General features: G+C 38.6%; 1 protein-coding gene across 7 annotated transcripts in view; it reads right to left on the minus strand.

Annotated features, from left to right (window-relative positions):
• The window catches only part of FHIP1A (FHF complex subunit HOOK interacting protein 1A), a 79246-nt gene extending 59089 nt beyond the window's left edge, over positions 1-20157 (minus strand). For 2 of the 7 annotated variants that reach the window (XM_072928477.1, XM_030271520.4), the window contains exons 1-3: positions 19815-20037; positions 19493-19579; positions 5882-5998 (exon numbers count right to left, since the gene is read on the minus strand). The gene's annotated coding sequence lies outside the window, so the exon portion shown is untranslated. Of the gene's footprint in view, positions 1-5881; positions 5999-19492; positions 19788-19814; positions 20038-20057 lie in introns of those variants that run through there. The other 5 variants (XM_072928474.1, XM_072928478.1, XM_072928475.1 and 2 more) reach the window with 5 other exon arrangements.
• Positions 20158-25615: the final 5458 nt, after the last annotated feature.

The raw sequence follows: 25615 nt of genomic DNA on the forward strand, positions 1-25615 counted from the left end.
ACCAAGTTAGTTTGTAGTATCCCTTTTTATATCTGAAGGATCATAAACTTCTTAGAAAGCACTCAGCTTTAAATTGATATAGTGATTAAACTAACACAAACAGCTCTTCAGTGAAACAAAATACTGATGCTGGTAAAGTAAGTCGGAGTTGTACCAATCAAGTCAACAAGTTACAGTAATTTTATCTAGAAGAACACCTTTGGTCAAACTTTCAATATCATTTCAGATTAGCCTCCTTCTGTGGTAGGGTAGTTACCAAAGATCTCGCCTTAGCAAAAGATTCAATCAAAGACATTCACATATTGTCACACACTGACTCTGTGCCACACCTAGAACACAGTAAGAGACTTTCCCTTCCTCTTGACTATTATGTTCCTACTAGGAGAGATGCAAAAACCCCATGTGTTTCATAAAGCAGTTTCTGTGCAAGTGGAAAAAATAATCTTCAAATAAGACTAGTAGTCACCTGCACACCTTTGTAATACATGAAACATCCTACAACAGAACAGCTTGTGTATAAAATGCACTCCAGAACTTCACTAGAAGAAAGGAGAAGCTTTCAAATTGACTGGACATAAAAAGAATACTACAATAAATCATATTGCAAACTACATGCTAGTTTCAATAAGCAATGTCCTTCAGGAATGCATATTTTAAAATTCACTTCCACCTTTTGTTGGTTAAGATAAGCTACAGTTTATTTTAGTTAATAGTGCCACAAAGTAGGATGGAGCAAATATTCTGCTTAGCTTGCATTTTGCAAACGTCAGCATGCGTATGGCAACGGAATAAATTACTTTACCCCCATCCAATTTCTTCACTTTAAATCTCAAGCACTGCCAGAAAATCTCTTTAATCTAATCTGGATAGCAAAAAGGTTTATCCAAATTTCCTTTTCAATAAGGTTATATTCACAGTGTACAAATCCTTGTTTTAAAAGACTTACAACAGGAATACTCAATGTGCATTTCACAACATTGAACTTAATATGAAACAAAGGCAACAAACACTGCTTTAAAAAGCCCAACAGTACACTTGCAGTAGATGACAGATTAGTTTTTCATTAATCCAATTCTGTTTGAACCAAACCAGAGTTTTAAAAAAATCCTGTGAATCCAGAAAGTTAAATGACAATATACTTCCATAGCTCTGAAATATAAAATACACAGTACCCTTAAAAATTAAAATTAGTATGTGATACACGATTTAGACACCCAGAACTTGGACCTTGCGTTCTTCTCCCACTGGGCAGCTCTTTTTGCCATCTCTGTTCCTGCACAAGTGATATTTGTGACAAATCATGGAACTCATTGTTAAAGGCCATAAGAGTTACCAAAAGCTGATGATTGATGATGATTTTTAAAACTATTTTGAAAGAAAAAGACAAAACCCACCGAATTTATAGAATGGAAAGACTACTAAATAATACCATAGACTGCCCATGGCCAGCCATATGCTTGGATTATGAACATGCTCTCCTGCCCCCTTCTCTCCCATCAATTTCTATTCTGAGGACAGCCTAATCCCAAAACCCTCAGTGATCCCCACTGCTCCATATACAACAAATACATCACACATCTCCATTGCTTGGCTCATGAACAAGCAGCTTGTCTGAAAACAGCTACAGGGAGGTTTCTAAGATATGTTTCTGCTCACCACAATTGATTCTAACACTGCAAAACCAAATCAAAATCTAATCAACATTTAGCCTTTCAATTCAATCCATTCTTGCATGCCTATATATTAACAGTGTATCTTACTGTTCATCTCTTTCATTTATTCCTTCCAAGTTTATATTTTGAAATAATAATCATGCAGACTTTAAAACAATTTAACTAATCTCCACTAGCTTTATCTGAAAACCATTTTTGTCTTAAAAAATATTGCGATCTAAAGAACAATGATGCACAGAAAAAGTGTCAACTGAGAATTTTATCCTTCAAGATTTTGTTCTACAATCTTATTTTGCATTAGTCTTTTTCCTTCTAAGATAGCATTCACCACAATGGTGGGCTTTTCCCTCAAATTAAACGTAAAACCACTATGTTGATAATAATCAGTTTTATTATGATCACTTTTTTCCTGCTTTGCTTTTTGTGGTTTCTTTATGTGCATCATAAAATCTCTGAACTTCTAACATCACATTAACCAAATCTCCTTTATTCAGAAGGGCTACATATTCCCTTAGGTTTTATAGGGCCACTACCAAGTACAATTTGCCCTGATTTAGTACTAAGGTGTAGCCAATTTGGAACAATGTCTGCTTACCATGTTTACTTCCATGAGACCAAATTTAAGAAAAACAGGTGCCACAAAGATCAGAAAACCAGTCATACTTTTCCATTTCCTCATGCCAGTGGTCTCTATCCACCATCACACACTGCTAACTTCCCTGCACTGAGCTTAATTCTTCAGGGCAAAATACACACCTAATTAAACTCAAGACACAAGCAATGACAAGTAAATCAAAATGGCTGGACAAAACATTATTTATGACATACCCAGGAACTTTACTCACACTGTGTGATAGATACATACACAAGTTTTTTCCTTGTTTACATATATACACGTTTTTTCCTTGTTTATCTTGAGCTGAGAAAGAAAAATCACCTTATGCATTATGAAAGCCATGTATACATCTTTATAGTCTGTGAATTGCCAGGTGGATGTGTCCTTTACAGACCTCTCCCTCAGCATCACAGGGAAAGCAAATTTGTATGCTAGTGTATAGTGATGAAAGATTAGAAATCAGAACCATTTAAATTATTTATAGAACATCACAGATTCCTCAGAAGGCCATGTGAAGTAGCCTGCAACTGGCCCAAGGAATCCTATGAAAGAGTAAAGTCATGTAATAGCTATTTTCTATTAATATTAACATTTTGTTAAATTCAAGGCAGTTTAAAAAATACCTACATCAGTAAAACAGGATCTTCCTCTATAATATTCATTTCAGATAACAGTCAGTAACCAAGATTTACCAGCTTGCTCCCAAGATCAAACTCACTGCTGAATGAAAAATATATTTTCCTCCCCACAAGCCTGAGTCTTCACAATTTTTATAATAAGAAGAAATTCAAAACTCTACAAACTGACACCAGGAGAAAAAGAAAAGCAACAAAAAACTACAAACAAACAAACAACCCCCACACCACAACTCAGGAAGAAGACAGCTGAAAGGAAGCATGATCCTAAGGTACTCCATATAAACTAATGGAATTCTTTCACCTTGTGTCTTTAGTCATTCTGAAATTCCAACTTGAATCTATTAAAATCTTACTTAGAAAGGTTTAATTGAAAACAAAAATATATGGGAACATATTTGTTCCAGATGCATTAATATTTTCCAGTAAAAAAAACACTAAGTATTTAATACCAGCTGGGCCTAGAGCTGGTAATCAAAGATACTTAACAATCTTAGACTAGATACTAAAGCTCTTGTGTTAAGGAGTTAGGGGTTTCTTTCATTACTGCTGTTAGCTAAACCAACAGGAATCCAAACATACTAGTAAGATTGAGGAGTTACACAAACACAGAATAGGAAGAAATGAGAGAAAGACTCCACATCATTGTGTTGGTTCATGTCACTTCCTGCCATCAGTGACTGTATTGCCTTTCCATGAGCATAACTAGATTTTAAGTCAGGGAAAAAAGTAACAGCTTTGCACTGCTAGAAATAGAGTAAGACCAGACTCTAGTTTAAATTAACAATTCTTACTACTTAGTTTTCTCTCTGGAGAAGGAAATAGATTTGTCTTTATTGAGTAAGATAGTATATTCTAATGCTACAAACCATCTGAAGAATTCTTACCTACAGCAACTGACTGACAAACAGTCACTTTGGCAACCAAAGCTGCTTCCATACAGCCACAGAATCACGGATTAGCTGTAGGTCAATACATATAAAAGTTTATACTCAATACATTCTGGATAAGATGCCATGAAACTTGGGAATATGTAGTTCTTCCAAACACCATGCTAGATGAGCTTTTAGACAAGGCTTGATATTCAAACACATTCTAATGATCTGGGTTAAATAAAACAGGTTTGCAACACTGTCAGAGTTGCCAGTTTATTCAAAGAGTGGAAACAATAGCATACTGAATATTTGGCAAGCATCAGACTATCTGATGCTTCCTATAGATACTCTGATATGATACTTTGGGACCTTTTATAAGCTATTACAGAGAAACCAGATGCCTCCTTAATCCTTACAAAGCAGCACAGGTTAGGAGAAGAACAAGATCCTTGTTTCCCACTTCACAAAACAGTCTCCCATCAGCACCAAGAATTGCAACAAATTGCATCAAAAAAAAGGTGGAAGAACTACAGGGGAGGATAAGACCAGACACATGCTACGTGAAAGGTTGCTGAGAGATGGCGTTCATTTTCATTAAGCAAATGTTTGGTGGTTCAAAAATAATAAAAAAGGCACAAGAGTTTACCAGAAAGGTAATACTGAATTATAATCTACCAGCTATTCGTATTTTTTCTAACCAATTTGAAAGAAAACCTGGGTATATATAAACCAGGAAGCAGTGGTTATTATAAAGTAGCATTTCATCTTTCTTCCCCTTTTTAATGTTGTTTGACTGGTATAAATGCTCCTCCTGATACAACAAGCACAACTTGGGAAACCAAACATACTGTCAGGTTTCCTGTGATTTCGAGCTTGTCTGTACTAATCCCAGTCTCATTTCACACCCACACATCAGGCTCCCTCCCTACCTAGCTTGGGCTTCTCTTCTGTACACAGCTTACTTATGACAATCTCGCAATTAACACCCACATCTCCTCCCCAAATGATGCCAACTCTTCTATGAAACATTACGTCTATGAAAACCACACCGCCCCTTCATGCTCATTAATCTGGCCCTTTTGCAAACTGACAATAAGCATCTCTTGGGGAGGTGACTCATAAGTGTTCAGCCCTTTTCACATTGTAAGACAGCTTATCTAATGAAACACAGCACATGTACAATGTTGCATCAAGAACCAAACAATATTCATGCTTGTAGATCAGGTTGGGGAAAAGACTTGTCTGAATTTTCATCTGTCAGCTAACTAGTTTCACTGCAGAGTAAGATAAAGTAGGATGATCCAATGACAAGCCAAAGTCTAGGACCTCTGCCCCTTATTCAGCTTCTGTTGTAAAAGGTTTTCTAAAGTTTATGCACTCAATTTTTAAGCTCAGATAGAGAATACTAGTCTTTTTTCCTTCAACTCTTTTTGTATCCTACATTGTACCGTTAGAACCAGGAGGAAAAAAGAAAACGTACATTCTTCTGATGACAAGCATTTCAATTATTTCATATCCTGTAAGCCAAATAATGTGGAGATATTCTGAAACAAGCAAATAAAAACAAAAAGAGGAGTCTTGCCAACTCAAGAATATCCTGGTGTAGAGGCTGTTGGGCGCTCATCAATGTGCCACAGGTAACCTACATCCGACTTACAGGGTATGTAGGTCACAATGTATTTATTGCTCTCCAGAAGTTACAGAGCACTAAAAGATAGCTAAAGCGCCTTTGATAATTGCTGTATATTCATTTCACATGCAAACAATTCCTGTGATTGTCACTGGAATATTGCACAATAGTTACACTGTACAGGTGTGAACACAAACAGAAATAAAACACAAAACATTGACAGGATACTCCAGAGCCAATGGTGTCTAAATGCAGCTGAGTGATACTGGAGACTCTATCAGGCATCTGAAATTAGACTCAAGTCTCAAGCTCACTTTCCATAGGATGGGTGTCCATATTACAAAAACTGATTGTGACACCCAGCACTCCAAACAGCAAGCTCATGGCTCAGCAAATACTTCTGTTCTGAACTACCTATTACACACACACACACAGACACACATTTACCTTACCTGCAGTTAAAGCATGTCAACAGGTCAGCAAGGAAAAACTGGCTCTGGCAGCTCTTCCATTTGGTCAAGAATCTAGACTTAAAGTTTCTTCAGCTTTCAGGATCATTCAGCTTTCCACTACAGACAAGGAAAGGCAGAGAAAGTAGAAAAGTAAAAAATACCATTCTCTGTTAACAGAAATCTAGCAGTGTAAAAACTGAGAAGGAAAAAGCCTCCATCTTAAAGAGAACAAGATAATAAACTCTCAAATACACAGGAGTAGCTGTAACAGAGCATATTTCACAGCACGAGACACATCTACACAAACAAGGTCAGAGCTTCCAGGCCTTTCTCCAATACCTAGTGAGAAGCCCTTGAAAACACCAAGGGCATCATCAGCTAAGAGCCCACACCACTGCAGAAGCAATCCATATTTGCCTTCCTTGCTGCCTTCTGTTCACTACTGCAACCCAAAAACAATCATGCATAACACACTGAATAAGTCTGAAGCAATTAAGAAACTGTTCTGGCTAAAAAAGAAACCACTGGGGGGAAAAAAAATAAAACACAGAAGCAGAAAAAAAGTGGTATAACACTGAATACTAAAGCTGGCTACACTGCCAAAACACTGATTACAGAACTCACTTTTCAGACAAGAAATGCATCATAACAGCATCTTGTTAAACAAGCTAAAGACATGCAAGGGAGAAGGAGAAACCTACACCTTTCTGTCAACACTGAAGTAATTCATATTAAATTTATATTTGACATGTAACAAGGCTGCACACATACAGAAAAATGCAAGTATGAAAAGCGTGGCTATTCATTTACACAGTGCTTAGCATTCAAAATTGATTTTACAGACATCCTGCTAACTTGCCTGACAGAAATTCCTCCAGACTACACAAATTAATTCAAAATAAGGACACTGTCATTTTTCTGTGTCATACAAGCAGGGAGGTAAAACTCTGAAAGTTTTCAGTACGCTGTAAGGAATCCTGCAAAAATTTAGAAAGTATATACATCAAGGCAAAAATATTTTTTTATAAACATAATTTTTAACCAAGAACTCATAGTTTAAAACAGGTTCTTAAACAGCTTTCCCATCAGGGGAGCACGAACAAAACAGCCAAAAAATAAGGCCTTATAGAAAGACACTTTTTTTTCTGCAAAAGTAACATGGTTTCAGTACATGCTAGACTAGATGACCCCTTGCCATTTCATGCTCCTGAAATTCAGGGATGATTATATCTGGTTCCTCCACAATGTAACCAGAAATTTCATTAAGAGACTTTTAGCATCATTTTCCCACTCAACTACAACAAAGAAGTAGTGCTAAAAATTAGCCAGTTTCCAAGTGAAATGGTAACAGGGTCAAGTTCTCTATCCTCCAGATCATCTCTAATATGTTTCCTGTAGTAAAATATAGCTCACAAAATTCTACCTCGCTAACCCTATTTCTAATAAATAACTAACGCTATTTTTAATAAATTTTCTTATTATTCAAACTAATTGCAAGTAAGGGTCCTAAAGGAAGGAGATTTCTCCATAATTTGTAATTAATACTCACTTCTCTCCTGTCTGCTTCATACAGTCATCGCATCTGGTCATAAAAATAAGGTTCCAAGTTTAATTTGTTAAATAAATTCTCCCTATTTTTGTTTTGCTGTATCATTTATCTGGGTAAATTTGGAGTGGAGCCTATAATTATGTTCTTGATCAGTTTTAGCTCAAACAATTATTTTTTTTTTTATAATCTTCTTTAATTTACAGTATAGCTTAAGAACTATTGTCATATACATAATAAAATAGGTATAGTCTAAATGACATCCTCATGTTTGAAGTTTGCAAGTTGATCAGCCTGGTATTTTTATTTCCTTTTACCACATGAAATAATGCATCAGAGGGAACAGAAAAGAGGAACGGGGAGGAAGAAAATTAAAAGAGAAATTGTCCCAACCCAGAGTCCAAACTGAAGTCCTGAAGGTAACCCACAGCCTCTACAGAAATAATTCTTTCCAGCATATGTGGGAAAAGGAGCATGCAATAAGCATCTGTGGAGGGGCTTCAAGTGAACAGAATTAAGGGGGCACTGGAGGAAGGCAAAACCTGTCAGCATATTTGTTTTAAAGATTCCAGCATGCTTCCATCTAAATATTATCTTTTATCTAGAACCACAAGCCTGAAATTGAAAATTGGTACAAGAGACTGAAACTGGAGCCAATGAAGAACAGACACGAGGGACAATCCCATTTCTGGCATGGCTAGTGCATACTTTCAAATATATGCTTAATAAAAAATTACACAGTGGTGCCATATTATCCAAACTTATTCAGTGCTTCAGCTTCAAAGTCCTGCAAGACGGACTCAATGAATTACTTTGTAGTTACTACTACTGAGGCAGTAAAGAAAATCACAAAGGTCTGTTCTTTTGTAGGCTACAAAAGTTGTTTTTTAGGCTACAAAAGATTTCTCTATGATATGCAGTTACTGTGCAGGTTTTAGAGAGAAGGCATTCAGAACATGGAACAATTCCCTGATCCAACATATGTAAAAAAATCTGAATCTGAAACCTTGGCTATGGAAGATGTCCAGAACCTAAGTACCTTTAGCTTCCCAAATAATTTGGAAAAAAAACACAACAAAAACCCACATAAAACCAAAACTACACAGACACCCCTTAGGTCAGAGTACAAAAGAAGATTCAATCTAGTATATGAAAGAACAAAAATCTGAATAATTAACCAAGTTCCAATTCTGAATCATCCATTTTAATATTATTTTTTAAAGCTGTAATTAAATTAAAGAAGCATGGTGATGATAATTGAATGGAGACCTTCCTGTACTTGTGGCCCAGGAGAGTCATGTTAATCACACGGTATCACCAGTTTAGTATTGCCAGATAGGAAATAATACATCCTTATCTCCAGGGAGCACTGACACTGGGATCTCTGCAGGCACTGACAAATCATTACTGCCAAGCACAGTCTTGCCTTATGCAACATTCTTGGAAGAGCAAATATTTTGCTTTTGCATTAAATACACAGTTTTTTAAAAGCAGGCAACCAGGTAAAAAATAATACACATCTGCATTCTGTATCCTGGATAGTTTAGAGGGGGAACAGAGGGAGAGAGATGAGATTAAAAAGGTTCTGCCTTCTCATTTCTGAAAAGTGAGACAGGTGAGGAAAACAGGAAGAAATGCTGGTAGAAGAAGTGCCCAAAAATTTTGAACCAGACACAAAAATGTTCTATTTGATCAAATATTTTCTATCGCATATGTTTTATATTAATTTCATATATTTTCTGGATCACAGTATTAATACAAATAATGATTCATGATTATGAATCAAAATATATATCTCAGCTCACATTGCTTGGATAGCCTGAAATTCTGTCCTACAATGAGTATGGTGAGGCATGCATATTAAAAAGCTTTAGAACATAATCAATTCTTAGTAGCACCCTTCATGAATTACTATACTCTACTTTGTATACTGAGATGATCAAATCATAACAGACAACAGTTTTCAATGTTTCTTCAGACAGCAGAGCAGAGTGTCAAACTTTCTGTTAGCAGGCAGGTTACCAGGACATTCTCAGAATGGCAAAACCCTTTTCAAGGATTTATACGTTCTCTCTTACACCCTCCTTTTTTTTTTTTTTTTTTTTTTTTTTTTTTTTTTTTTAAACACAATTAATTTTGAGCTCAGGGTTATACTGCATTTCGTTTGAGAGGAAAGCTGTCCTTAGAGACTGTATCACATCCCATGCATCTTAACCTACACCACTGCCCAAGCTGGATATTATGAAAGATGCATTGCTTTGTGGTTTGGGAAATTCAACTTGCTTTCCTTATCTTTCCCCTTCATGCTTCTTTCCCAAGAAAATAATCCTAGAAAACATAGTCCACAGATATATGAATCAATACAAACACTCCAACAGATACCATTCAAAACAGCAGATGGACTTTAAAATATTAAGAGGCAAGTACGTTTTGGTTTCATACATGCATGAATTAAGATAACAAACACATGATAAAGGTGATACCTCCTGGGAAATCTCCCTCTGTGAGTAACAAACCAGAAATCTTCTAAACTGCTAATTTTACATAAAAATGTGCCTATTTGCTTTTGATTTAAAGATCAGTTGACACTGCAGGACTTCCTCAAATCTTTGTTTTCCTTCTGCTATTCACAGTTTTGCCCAATAACATGCAGCTGAAATTATAACCTTTGTTTAATGTCACTGTTGCTATCCCTATCATTTGGACAAGAAATATCATGCAGTGAAGAGCCCCTTCTGTTTTGGATTGTTACCGGGCAAATAATTAAAGAAAAATAATTAGTGTATTCAAATAAACACAGGCTACAAGGGCAGCACAATAGAGGGTTGTTAAGAACATACTGCAGATTATATGAAAGAGTTTTCCAAATTTTCACTAGCACAAGCTGATTAAGTAAGTCTGTGTGGCAGAGAGCAGACTCACACGGGTCTGGAAGCAGTAAAACCCCAGTGGCTTGAATGCAACACCACACAAATATGACAAAATTGTTTTCAAAGCTAATCCAGGCATCTTCACACCACATTTCTTTGCGCTCCCTGATCTAAGATTTGCTCCTGCAGAGCCAGTGTGGGTATAGCCATGCCCACAGTCATTTTTTCATGTTGTTATCTCTAACAGGGAGTCCTAGCTACTTTTCAACAGCCACAGCACTGCAAAGTTACAAGTCTCCCTCATCTACTCCATGCAGGTAAAAACGGAAAAAAAAAAAACAACAGAGAAAGAGGCATAATGTTTTGATATCTTCTGGATCCTCCTTGTCAGTTGAAATATAAGAGTAGAGGTAACAAAGTGAATTCTCAGTACTGTGTTCTCCCTGGATTTTACACATCATGCTGCACCACAGTAACCATCTCCTTTTTGTATTCAAAGGATAAAAAAAAAAATCACCTCAAAGTCATCTAGTCCTTTCCGCTGTGCCATAGTAACACATATCATGTTTCTGTCACAACTCACAGCTGCTTTCATTACCTGTCCTTAAAAATCATACACAACTTTTTCTGATAATATATTCCAATGCAACGTCTTACCAAGCTAGGAAAGAAAACAGATCACTGTGAAAAACACGTTTATCTCATACACCTAGTGGAGAAATGAGAAAGTGAGGCTTTGTCTATCTTCTTCACTTCTCAGAAGCTAAAATAACAGCTCCCAGTTCATTCAGTCATTCCCCCAGACATCCAGGTATTCTTACTGCTTCTCTCCAGACTCCCTTTTAAATAATTTTTTAATTAATTCCATCTTCAAAACATGAAGATGTACATCAATATTGGCTGGAAAGATTAGTTCATTTAACTTATAGAACATATTCCTATTTACAAATATGTGGTGCAGACACAGGATCCCACAAAAAGAACTGGAAAGGTCCTTAAGGTTAACTGAAACAAGCCTCAGAGCATTTAGTCCTTCTGGCCTTCTCCAATTGCTCCCATCAACCCGGAGGCACAAATTACTTTGAAGAAGCCTTTCTGTGTTTGAAATTATGTGTTATAGGGTTTTGTAATACAAACTTCAGTCACAACCTAAGAACCAGCTTTATTTAAAAAAACTCAAAACCTTCTAAAAGCGGAATTCAATAATTTTGATTGAAGATATTATCTAATTACAATTCTATAGCAATGTTGACTCCAGTTATTCTTGTTGTCTACAAAAATACATAAAATCCTTCATGCATATATCTAAAATAAAGCTCTCACACCTAAACAAGAACACTATCTCATTAGTCCATTTCTAGGGAAAACAATGTTTTTCAAGCAGTTTAGCACTTGCCCACAGTCAATTCCTCCAAACAATTTTTAATAAGAATGAAATTTTGACAGTTTCTATCATAGCGTCAAGCTTCCAGAGACCTACTGCTCCTCTTCTGTAAGCATTTTGAAAAGGGAAATTCAAGTAGTCTAATGGTTTAATCTTAAAAATAAAATCATATTGGCTACTGCTTATTTCTTTGTAATCTTCTACTGCTTTGGGAAGGTTTAATTCCGAAGAAAAATACTAGAATAAATAAAGATAAACAACTGAGTTTACAGTTGTTAATTTCCACTTGCCCCTTGCCCCTGACACCTGTTCAGACAGACACTACAATCCCTCTTCTCAGTGGCACAGCATTACACATACCCTCCATGAGTTAAGTAACTGCAGCAGCTCAAGGATTACATCAGCCAGCCCTTGCTCTTTCAACAGTGTTTTTGTAAACACTTCAAACTTAAACTTCCCTACCTGCTCTAAAACTCACTCTTTCCTCACACCAGCTTAGGATTTTAGCACTTGCCTTGGACATCATGTTCCCCTCCAAGCCCCAGTATATTTTATTAGACCTGAGGTGAAGAAATAAACAAAAAATATCTCAGCCTGCTTGGCATTATTTGTCTATAGCTCCCCTAGTCAAACAGGAGCAAACCTCCTCTTTCTTTTTCTAACTTTCTATTTCTAAAATGATTTCTCATTATTCTTTTTGAGTAGGCCATTCTGAATTTTTAATCATATGTGTGTGTGCATTTTAATTATATGTGTGTGTGTGCTTTATTTTTACACTTGTCCTTGGCAATCCAGCTGGGAATACCTTTCCTTCCTTCCATTTGATGTTGAAGGGCTCACTAGTAGCCAAGCCAGCCTCTCACTACTTTTCATATTTTCCTCTGTGGAAAAATAATTTAAATTTCTGCATTAACATATCCACAGACTCCAATATTCCTGCTTCTGAACAAATAATATTTTTATCTCAGAATATGTAAATGTACTTTGAATTATAACTGATTAGACCACATTGTCTCCTGACACCAAGCCCAATGCCAAGTGCTCCTGAAATGTTGCTGTTGACCTGATGCTTCTTTTAAATCTGAACTGTTGTTACTTCAAATTTTTGCAAATCAAATGTTCACTAGCAAGAGAATATGCCTTGCTGTCAATACAACAAAATTTTATCCCCCTCACTTGCTGCTACTTTAAAATCAAACAGTAATGTTTCAGCTATTGAATGTAGGTTTCTAAAAACACTGCTAGCAAGAGATATAATTTGCAAATAAGCATGCATTATAAATGCAGTCTTCACTAAACTGCCTTAGCTGGTCCTCTCTGAACATTTTATATTTTTCTAACAATAAAGGTTCTTGTGGGAAGAAAAAACAGTTCTCTGAGCTCAAGGATTCCACTGGCATCAAAGCAAAACAAACCTAGCTCTAACTAGCTGAAGAAAATTTTTCAAAATAATCTCAATACTACTGTGTGTTCTGCTTTATCAACACCAGCAAGTCAGGAACCCATAAGCACTGGGCTGTTGCTGGCAAATATCACCTCTGTAAAAATCATGCCAGCAAAATATGCTGAAAGCAGATGCAACCACTGACAGCCATAGAAATCTCTGTGTTACCTGGCAGCAAGTTCAAGCAAATATCTTTTAGTGCTGTTCACACTACTGGAACCAAAATATTAAAAACAGAATCATTGCAAAGGCAAGTCAGTTTCTGTCCTCCATCCTTTTCCTCCACTCAAAATGTACTCTCACTTCACAGGCTTCTCATCCTATGAATATGTTTCAAGAAGCTGATAAAGAACTTTCTAGTTGTTTACCTGAAACCACTCTAAGCAGGCAAGCATAATTAATCTTAATGCAAGTGAGCAATTCAGAAAGGGAATTATCCCGTTATACCTATTGCTGACTTTGTGTTGTATGTTCTCTGCTTCCATGTACTGAATAGCAAAATGGCCAATTAAAAGAAAAAAAAGAAAAATTCATAATCCATACCAAAGGCATTCCAAGGACATTAGGTGATCTGAGAACAACATCGGAGCCAAAATTAAAAAGGAGCAACACACACTTTTCTGAAGATCTTTATGGTTTGCAGCAAAATATTTGGCTGCTTAGCACCTGTTGTCACTTGGTTGGGCACACAAGGCAGAGAAACCAGCACAATTCTAATTCCACTCACAGAGGAAGAGAGCCCTCACTTCCAAAACAAATCCACATCAGGCTGTGGTTGGAGGCATGCACTTCTTGCAAAGTCCAGCACTGAAAATCAGTGAGTTCCTCAAGAGGGGAGATAAACTTTTGATCTCCATAGGTTCTCTTACAGGAATACAGAATTTATAACACTGAACTAAAACACATTTATGGCATGAGTGAAGTGTAAAAATGCCACAAATGTGCAAAGAGGAAACAGTGCAGCTCTTTTTACTAAGAGCCATGGGTCCAGTGCAGCAACTCACTGCTGTTCCACTTCAACTTGTAATTATGAAAGGCATACCTCCCCACTCAGGCTTCCTTCTTCCCTTATATGTTCAAGGTATACATGCTTACAGAAGCACTACTCAGTGTAATGCCAGTACAGTGATAAAGCAGAAAACCAAGTTACCTCTCCCTCTCAGGTTTGCTGCATTAGGGCAGGAGCCTGCCACAGCAAAACGAGTTAACAAAATTCAGTAACAATCCATGCTACTTCTAGGACTTGGCTGCACAACAGCAACCTTTTAACCACAGCTCTCTGACTAGTGTGTAAAAAACCTAAACATCTGAAAATAATTCAGTTATTACAATTATATTAACTGTTAATTGTTAATAAAACTAACTCAAAAGTATAATATTCTCTTCTCTCCTGCTCAGGGGTATCTGAGGTTTTACAAAAGATTTTGTGATTCAAGTGGGATTGAGGGATTGATTCTTCAGCAGTTTAACTCTTCAACTGTTAGCCAACAGCTAAATTTAAGTTACAATACAAAGGCTTACTGGAATATAACGACTGTCAATACTTTTAAAAGTTTTAATTTGTCTCATACACTCTAGGAAATCCTTCCAATTGTGAGCTTGTTCAAGGGCATAATTTGATCAGTTCCGCAGGCAAATTCCACTTGTGCTGCTAGAATAGTCCTTCTATAGAAAAACTTCCACAGAAAGAAATCCTACCCTTCACCAATGTACAATGCAGACAACTTGCAAAAATGAGCTAGAATCAGAGGGATAATGGGCACAACTGTCTTTCAGTAATAGTTACTGACACAAAGAATCTAGCACGTTTTTATTACTACACAGCTTTCCTTTCTTAAAAAAAAAGACAAGTTCTTCTAAGGCATGCAAATGTTTAAACAAACAAAACTGTGCCAGTCACATGCTTGGACATTACAGTAGAGGTACAAGGAGAGAAAACATCTGACTGTGTTTCTAAAGCTAAATGGCAAAAACTACATTATAAGAATTTGCCTCACTCTTTTAGCACTAATCTATGTATGTTTTCACACAAAAAGTAGATAACACCATGCTCATTATGTTTAGATCAGAATTAACTGTCATGGTCTAACATTACTGCATGCATAGGCAATTCAGTATTGCATCAAAATTTGACCTTTTTTAAGGAAAGGAAAAAGATAAAGAAGTCATTGATTTCTCAGTATCTCACAACCGATGGCAAGCCACCACAGTTTGAAACAGAATAAATTTCAGGGCCAATTTTCCAACTCCTAGGAAAAGGTTCTACATTTGGTTCAGAGATAATCTGAGTCAAAGTCCCAACTACATGCTGGGCCTCCTGCATGCAGATAGCTGTGCTTGTGTTGTGTTTCCAAACTTTCCTCTGCTAATTAAAAGTAATCTCACTTGTATCATAGGTAACACAATCTTAGATTATGTCTTCACATGCCTTGAGCCCATATCACCGCTCTCACAAGCTCTTATTTTACCTGCTCTGTTTCAATTCCACATGGAATTGCCTCACCTGGACATGCCCTTCAGGATCACCTTAGACAAGAATTTTTTGGCCACATGGTTTAACATGCAAAGCATTCTTATCATACCATCACTTGAGTCCTTGTCTGAGAGATACCTACCTGTACTAATCAGAAGTCTTACGATCAATGCCTACAACAGAAAGTAAGGGAACATGGATTCCGAAAGCTCCTCAGTGTTCATAATGCTAACTTTAGCTGGCGAATGCTTCCTTACCATCACAGCACTTCCACAGATAAAGCTAACTTAAAATGTGGTGTGTGTGCACATGTATTACAATGGAGTGATATTAAGCCAGAAGCACTTATTGTACACATTCACAAGTGAATTCAAAACTGTTCTTTTAATTCACTAGAATCACAGAATTATTAAGGCTGGAAAAGACCTCCAAGATCAGCAAGTCCAACCTGTGACTGAAAACCACCATGTCAACTAAACCATAGCACCAAGTGCCACATCCAATCATTTCCTAAACACTCCCAGGGATGGTGACTCCACCCCTTTCCTGCGCAGCCCATGCCAATGCTTAACCACCTCTTCAGTAAAGAAATTATTCTTAACGTCCAGCCTGAATATCCCCTGGCACAGCTTGAGGCCATTTCTTCCTCTGTTGTTCATTGCCTGGAAGAAGAGACCAACACCCACCAGGTTACAAGGACCTCTCAGGCAATTGTAGAAAGTGGTAAGGTCTCCCTTGAGCCTCCTTTTCTCCAGGCTACAGACCCCCAGATCCCTCAGCCACCCCTAAAAGGACTCAGTCTCAAAACTCTTCACCAGCTTCACTGTCCTTCTCTGGACATGCTCCAGAACCTCAATGTCCTTCTTGTGAGGGGCCCAGAACTGGACCCAAGACTTGAGGTGCAACCTCAGCAACTTGATCCAGGTCTATTTGACCTGCTATCCATGGCACAATGAAGTCCTAACTTTACTTTCCAAATAAATTAATAAGATCAGGAAAAGGCACTGTTTCTTGTAAGCAGTTTGCATAAGGTTTTAAAGATACAGACATTCTTACAGAGCAGCCATACCAGCATCTGCTTACAAGTCTTTATTTGGCCATTATACTGTATTGCCAAAAGGACTGAAAAAAAATCAGCATTTCTAGGTCACTCATACCCCAACTTTTGACTAATGCAGACCTTTGTGGTCTCTTCTGGAAGCACCCCAAGGTTGTTTGTCTTTACTCAATACTATTAGAGCATTAGAAGTGCAACCATAACATACCAAAAGTATAGGCATCTGCTGTTGTGTACTGCATTACCTGAAATACACCCAAAAGCACTATGCTAAGAGCCTTCCTTGATGCCCTCTTTCCTGGTGCTTATTCTGGTGCAGATACAGACCACGACCTTTTTGTTGGGGTGGCAGCTATTTAGTATAAAACTGACCTATCCCATTAGGCTGAGAAGAGATGGTAAGTAACAATGCCAAGCAAAAATGTCTGAGTAGAAGTGTCTGATAGTTTGTCTGCAAAACAAAATATAGTTATAAAATTATTACCAAAAAAGTATTACTGGAACAAGAGGTCAAAAAAGCCTTGTTCTCAGCAGCACATAACAAACACCACAACATACCACCAAACATACCAACTACACTAAATATGCCACAGGAAAAAGAGAGAGTGAACACATCTCTCTCATGTCTGAGAGAAACTACTGCTCACAGTAACATCAGATCAGGATGTGCAGAATTGCATCTTTAAAAAGTCAAGTATGCTACTCAAAAATTATAGAGCTAAACAAGATTCCCATCAGACTAATTAAAATTTGGAGATCTTTTGCAATGAAACCCTCTGCAGGCATCAAAAAGCAGCATCTATATATAATAAATAAAGATATGCAAGGGAGGAACAGCACCACTTGTGGATAAATGCTTTGTTAAAAAGAACTCTTAAAACGATGTATATCAAAGTAATCTTAATAATCCTTCAATGTACAGTTTAACAGAGAAACTGATGCTTCAGATGGTACTGAGAGTCTGTGTATCTGAAGACTTAAGCTTAGCAGGCATCAATGCATCACTATAATCTTTTTGAAGAGAAAACATAGCTATAGATTTCCAAAACTCGGTGTCATGCCAGGATGAAATAAAACCACATTAGCAGCAGTTTCCCCAATTTTGCTTCTCTTGGTTTCAGATTCTATGAAGGTTTGTATTCCATTTAGAATGAAAAACATGAAAACAACTCAAAGCTAAAACCCTTACAGAGGACAATCCAGTTTTTACCAGCACCACCATATAGTTCAGACGCAGTAAAGTTTAGAGAAGGAAAAAAAGGAAACTACGTACATAAAGCTAAGTTTCTTCCACGAGGTTTGTCCACACATTTTTCATCAATCTAAAAGGATTCACTTCTTTTCCAAAGCACGTATCGTCAATCACCATGGGTCAATAAACGGACTAAAACAGTTGTTAGTGGAAGTCAATTGAAAACAATTGTTTTGATTGAGACAGGTAAGAGGAAAAGACATCTGGATGTTCCATGAGTTTCACCAGTGCTATGCTCACATCAATATCTCACTGGTACAATCTCGCCCTCTGCAATTATTTATACTTCACCATATGGATTGTAAGTTTTTCTGCCTTCCCTTTCTCCCTTTGACCTTCCACGTTCATTAAAGAAGAGTCGGAGAAAAAGAAAGAGAAAGAAACAAATTACAGCATTAGGTCCTAATTCTTAGATTAGTTTCAGATCAGGTGGACTCTTGTACACACATACCCCAGCAGAAGTAAAGTACCACAGATGATGTGAAAACCGTAATTTGACATAATTCCTTCAGGTATTACAAACCCTTCCAATCAACATTTTTTCTAAAAGGTTTACTTCTAGAAATTATGATATAAAACCAGCACAGGGCAGAGACATGAGTCTATATTGCATGACCTAACACTACTACCTTATTGGTGTATGAGAGATCTCTTTGAATGGATAATTTATTATCACTACCTCTTCTCTCTGAAAATGAAAACAAAACTAAGACCTCATGCTTCCCCACTAAGATGAGGCCCTAGATCCTTCTTACTGCTATACGAGAGAATAAGAACACTCTTGTACTAAAAGAAAATGCAACTATAAACTCTTGCACAGCATCAGTTCCCCATTAATCAACACAAAATACCTAGGCAGAGAGGGCACTGGCAGATTCTGACGTCACATTCAGTTCAATCACAAGTAATAGGGCAGCTTATGCTTTTTTTTTCTTCTTATCGTCATTGTATGAGATATGTTAATGCTAATTGCAAAACCAATCAAACAGCCCAGGGAAGAGAAAAATCAAACAAATAAAAATCTTTAAATACCATCAAGTATGCCTTAGCCTTTCTCAGGTACAAGAAACCACATGCCCCAACCTGGCAAACTCCTGTACTGGCAGCCTGGCTTGTGCATGATGTCCGAGCAGACAGTGGGCACCTGCCAGCACCTATGTATTTATCCACATGGAGCAATTCAGCCATGCCAAGTCGCCACCAAGACCCTTGTGCAACAGAAAGGTTCACATGACCTAACTAATAGTTCCTCAAAGATCAGAGAAAGCAACACAGTAATCACTTTGTCAGGGCACACTGCCTTCTCCCGTTACCGGGGCCCGAAGCTGCCGAGACCTCTACTTTCCTTTGGCATCCAAAGCAAACGCCAAAATAGCCTTCGGAGATTCGGTGAGTGACGCAGGGAGAAAGAAATAATCAGTGTTAATTAACCTGTTAAAACAGAAATCCGAACCCAAACTCAGCACGCAGACACAGGGTCACGCGAGTGACAGCTCCACGCAGGAACACCTGGCACTCCGTTAGGCGTCACCCTTGGGAGGAAAAGCCTTCTGGAAAAATAAAAGCGCGTATCCCATGCTCTCACCTCGGCACTTGTCCGCTCACGCAGCCCTGCGCGAAGCCTGGCTCCCCTCTCCCCGAAGTTTGCGACAAACGCTGCCCAAGGCTCGCCCTACAAACCAAGAGCGGAAAAGCCGAGCCAAAAAGATAAAGGGGATTAGGCGGGCATTACTTCCACTGACCTATATACTGCCCTCAGCCCGCGGCGGCCCTGCGGCAGACGGCAGCTGCTGGGCCGGGGTGACACCGGCCTGACAGCCCGCCCCGCCTGCCAAGGCCGAGCGGCACCCCCGAAACTCCGTGCGGGCCCGTCCGGGGCCGCCGCCCCCTCACGGCTCAGCCCCTACCTGGCGCGGGTGGCAGCGGAAACTTTCTCCAGGGAGGGGCCAGGCGGGCTCCACTCCCTCTCCGCCGAAACCACCGGCTCCGGGAAGGAAGGAAGGAAGAAAGGAAAGAGGGAGGGAGGGAGGTGGCCACCCAGGTAAATCGCCGTCCGCGACGGGACAGCGGGGCCGTCTTTAATCCCTCGGACGGGAGCGCCCTCACGCCGCCCGCCCCGAAGGCTCCGTCCCCTCAGGCGGGCATCTTACCCCGCGCCCCTCCAGCTCCCGCTCCCTCACAGCGAGCGGCCCCCGCTCGGCACCGGCCGCCGAGTTTGTGTCAGCGGGGCCGGGCCGTGAGTCAGAGCGGCGGGGAGGAGCCGCGACCTGCCGGGGAGGCCCGGCCCAAGGCGGCCCTGGCCGGGCGGGCACCCGCCGGAGGCGGTGCGGGGACTAGAGCCGACTTTAGAGACTACAACCCTGCAATTAAGAAAGCTTCCTGCCATCTCTGCCTGCCTACATGGCAAACCCGCAAGCCAGAAGTACCATTTTAAATCTATCCCGATCTTACAAATGAAACTTAGTGGTAGTTCCCTAATGATACAAGCTGCAAGGGGATCAGTGGCCTGGAGCACTTCTCTGAAGAGAAGCTGAGAGAGCTGAGGTTGTTTCAGCCTGGAGATTAGAAGGCTCTGGGGAGACCTTGTTGTGGCCTTCCAGTATTTGGGAGCATCTCTCATGAGGAGAGGCTGCAGGAGCTGGTCTTTTTTAGTCCAGAGAAGAAAAGACTCGGAGAAAATCTCATTAATACATACAAATCTGTTAAAGGCAGGTGCCAAGGGGATGGTGCCTGACTCTTCAGTGGTGCACAGCTACAGAACAAGGAGCAATGGGCATAAACTAAAAGACACGAAGTTTCGCCTTAGCATGAGGAAGAACTTCTTATGTTGAAGGTGGCAGAGCACTGGAACAGAGGTCATGGAGCCGCTGTCTCTGGAGACCTTCAAAACCCATCTGGAGGAGTTCCTTTGTCATCTGCTGAAGGTGAACCTACCTTGGCAAGAGAGTTGGACTACATGATCTCCAGAAGCCCCTTCCAACCCTGTCAATTCTGTGACACTTGAAGTAGGCTCATAAGAAAGAGCGAGAGGGACTTTTTGTGTGGGTGCATACTGATAGGACAAGTGGTATTGGTTTTAAACTAAAAGAGAGCTTTAGATGAGATGTTAGGGAAAATTCCATATTCAGAGGGTGGTTAGGCACTGCAACAGGTTCCTCTCAGCTCCGGGTGTTCCTTCCATGGAAGTGTTCAAGACCAAGTTGGATGTAGCTTTGATCAACCTGGTCTAATGGATAGCATCCGTACCCATGGCAAGAGGTTGGAACTGGATAATCTTTAGGGTCTCTTCCAACACAAACTTTTCTGTGATTCTGTGATACCATATAGTTCTTATTTTTAAACACCTCACTGTAACTGTGACAGACTGCTGTGTTGAATATTTAAGCATGGTTCAATATGCCTCTATGTTTTTGGGGTTTTTTTAAGGCTTCAGATAAATTAATTAGACTATAAGTGTTCTTATTATGGTTTTACTAAAGACTCAAAATAGGAATAGATGTTGGCCTATTAGGGTAAGAGCTCATTTAAATAATTGTATAGTATAATCTACCAAGTGTAATGGTGTTGTTTCTGAGCTCAGGAAGCATTCTTTCCAAACTTCTAAGTAATTAAAGGATAATTTACTGAGATTTATAACTAACTAGACTCACACACTAACTCACACCTAGATATGCCAGTTAAGGTTTCCCAACCCAGGATAAAACTGTCATCCAAAAATCCACTAAGAAATAAAACTGATCTAACATAACTGAGGTTCCTCCACTCCTCCACTTAGGAAGACTGGAAGAATCATTGGTTCTTGTACTGTATCTTGGCACACATGGAAACTAAATCTAAACTTTAAGGAGCAGGGAGTACTGCCATTTCTAGGGACTATAATTCCTCCCTCACATGCTGTTGTTTATTGGTTTTGGAACTGCAAGATGAAATAGTAGGGCCATATAATTCTTTATTGAAAATGCTATGGCAGAGGTGCTTGGTGCTCAGCAGAGCTAGTAACATCATACCCCCACAGTCTGAATCCAGAATCTATTGCTTAGATGTCTGAGGATGCATGTCTCTCTTTGGAGAGCTGTTTTCCAACATTAGATATGGTATTTCTTTACATAAATTCAGCAAGTGACTTCCAAGTGCTGCTATTGAGCCTGGGTGCGGAGATGGATGGCATTTGGCTGCTGTCTAGGACAGCAGAGCAGAAGCCAACTTGGAATTTGGTAGAATTGTCTAGAGGACTTTAGGAGAAACTGAGAGGACACTTCTGTTTAAATTGTTTGGTCTCAGAAGCTTGGGAACCATCAGCCAGCACACAGAGGAAAGATGCCCTTTGTGTGAAACCTCTCCTCATAAGCAGATCATTAAGGAGTGAGCCTCTGAAGCACTGTCTCTTGCAGATGCCAATAGAATCTATTTTGCTTCTTTCCATTGCTGCTCTAAGCATTTTAAAAGCACTCCATAATTATTTTTGCTGTGATAATTATGCTGAATCCAAGATAGCCGTCCTTTTACATCCCTATCTCTTAATCATTTGATAAGCTGTTCTATCACACAGAGTTAGAAGAGATGTAAGTGTAAAGATGGCTTATCACAAGCTCCCACTAATCCTCCTACTCACCCTCTTTGTTCTGGAGGCATTCTAAGCTACTGAGAAATACTTCACCCAAGTGTAAGAGTAAGAGGCATAACATGTGAACCAAACACAACTGACTGACAGCATCATTGCAAATAGTAAATGTAACATGAGATTTCACTGTCAGCACTTGCTGGTCTCAAATGTTGTGTCATTGATACAATTGTGCAGTACCTCTCATGAAGTTACTAATAATTAAAACTAACATTGTATTTACAGTAGTTAGAGAACACAACAACATTTATGCTTATTCTTTTGGTCACAAGTTTTACTCCACAGAAAAACCGGGCTTTCTAATGAAATTCCAGAGTTTCTACTTTCTGTGACCCAGGTCATGCCTGCAGCATCAGAAAGATATTTTCTGCAGACAAAAAATGACCAAGTGCATCTACAAAGATAAACCAGACAGCTTTTAGAAGAACTCTCTTACAGTAGATTTCCATGTAATTTTTTCATGTTATGTATTTTATCCATTTGACCATAAAGGAGTGTACTTTATGCAAAGAATTGAATTACACTCTCCAATTACTAGTCACAGGTGCACTACAAAGAGAAAATCCCTAAGACAGAAATAGTTTCATTTAAAGAAACCCAAGTTACTGTCAACAAACCTGAATGCTCACTGTAAATTAAGTGACCTCTGAATGACCCCATTTAACACAGATTTTTCTTAGATTTGATATAGATACCATCTCAGTAAAACAAAACTATACCACATTTGCTTCTTAGCAAGAGATCTGATTTCCAGGAAAGGTGTGAGAAGATAAACATTTCCCATTTAAGAACAAATAGAAATACAGATATTTTCCAAGCTGTTATATGCTATACTACAGCCATTGTTCCTTATCTTCTCTGAGCAACAGGAAAAAAGAAAGTTTTCTTTAAATCTTCAGAAAGGTACTTAAGAATTTTCTCTACACATACCTTGAAACCTTCACACTAAGAAAGGAAAGCATTCTAAATGCCTATGAAAAAACCTTTGGTTACTTCTACCTAAATCATGTTTCATCTGAATGGTATAAGCCACATTCATCCCTTAATGTTAAAAGATGTCCCCAAGCTTTTTTTGAGATATAGTTTTGCAAATATTTTGCTGCAACACACAATTTTCAATCTAGTACCATCCTAAAATCATTAGTATAGGACAGATAAATGTTGCATTTACATGGATAGAATCCAGACTTGGCTGGACTGGTAACTAATGCAAATATGTATGTAGATTGGAAATTACTACATTACCTTTCAGTGTTTGATGAACAAAAAATAATGTTAAAGATTTAATAATCTATCTTAATTGGTATGTATTATTTAACTGTTTCAAGACAACTCTTTAAATAAAGAAAAATTTGTTTGAAAAGTTATATAACAGGATTTAGTTGAAGGGATTTACCTATGACTATTACAAGTTAGTGATTTATGAGACAAACCAAAATAAGTTCACTGCCCCTTTAATAAAATTATTTTTCCTCTTTAAAACCAGATTTGGTTAGCTATGATCCATTGTAAGGGCCTGACAGTAATTTTGAGAATACGTTAATTCACTGTGCTCCAAAAGTCAGTCCACTCACGGTCTGTAATTTCTCATGCACTGTAAAATGTCACAGGTCAGCACTGCTAGCAAAAGAAGTAATCTTCCCTTCCTCCACCCATTCTGTTCCTCCCTACATTTCTATCTTCCCTGATCTATACAGCTGTTTAATAAATGAGATCAGTTCCACGATCCAGATTAAAATTAACCCCCCCTTTTTTGTGTTTAAATTTAACATGGATCAGGTTTTTGATCTGCTTCACCTGCCACCACATAAATCCTTACTCTGGCACAGGAGAGGGAGCAGTATGAGGGCAAGAATGAACTGGGGCACCATAAATTAGCGCAGAGAATATATGAAGCTGAAAGTATGATTTTAAAATGGCTTTTAACAGATAGGCATCTAGAAAGAATTGTATTCTATTCTATTGCTTGTGAGGATGGTTTTTGGGTTGTTGGGTTTTTTTTAGATTATGTGCCCAAAGCACACCATACAATATTGCCACTCCATTATCTGAGAACTTGCCTATGTCCTCTTTAGGTGCTCACCTATTCTCTTTGTGCTTTAAAGACACAGAGCTGAACCCTGGACTTGTGCTGTAAATCCTTCAAACTGTGTCTCTGAGGAGGAGGAAAGCAACTGACAACTTAGGAATAAATCTTTCCTTCTGGCAGAAACAAGACAAGACCTCCTTCCTTCTCCACAGGCTGCTAGATTTGCAGGATATAAATTTTTTCTGTCTCTTATAGATTTCTTTCAGATTTGCTAAACCATCTTTGCCAGAGAAGATTTATGTCTGCACCATAGCAAATCCCTTACCTTAAGAATACAGCTGGAGGATATTTAACAAAAATATATCCCTAGAGGCTGAGTAGCAGTAGACATATAAAGGCTCAGTCCTCCTTTTCCAATTGCAAGTTGTACTCCAAGGTCCAGGGGGAGATTTGTCCAAGAGCTACATAACACATTTTTTAGTGAAAATTAGGTTATCATTATTACTCTGCCATTCTGGTTAAAAAACTGTGATTATAGCAAACATGGTATTTGAGCAAATAGAGCCAAAGCTATTTATATCTGTGTCACATCATAATCAGTAGTGAAAAACATACATGTTTTCTAACACCACCCCCTCAAAAGTCATCTCTGAAAACCTGAATTTAATAATTTAATTGTTTCAGTTTTGTAAAAAAAAGAATGTTGACAGTTCACCTGCAGGGAAAATTTTAGTAGGCCACAACAGCCATGCTGCACAGTGGGTCAAATACAAGGTTTCTTCCTAGCTAATTACAATGCAATCTGTGGAGATTCCCTAGAGAAGCACTTGCTTATTAATACCTACACAGTGTTCTCTGTTTCCATAACATCTCCCTTAGTATTCACCATTATATTGCCTTTCCAAAGTCACACCTCTCTCTGCTTTCATAAAACCTTTTACTTTGTCCTCCTGATAGACTAATCACTGAGCTACTGACAATGGGGGATAGGTTACCTGTGATATGGGAAAATCCCAAATCCCACAGTCTGAGTTACACAAAGTCTATCTACCAAATGG

Source organism: Taeniopygia guttata, chromosome 4, assembly GCF_048771995.1.
Source record: "Taeniopygia guttata chromosome 4, bTaeGut7.mat, whole genome shotgun sequence".
Taxonomy (NCBI): Eukaryota; Metazoa; Chordata; class Aves; order Passeriformes; family Estrildidae; genus Taeniopygia; species Taeniopygia guttata.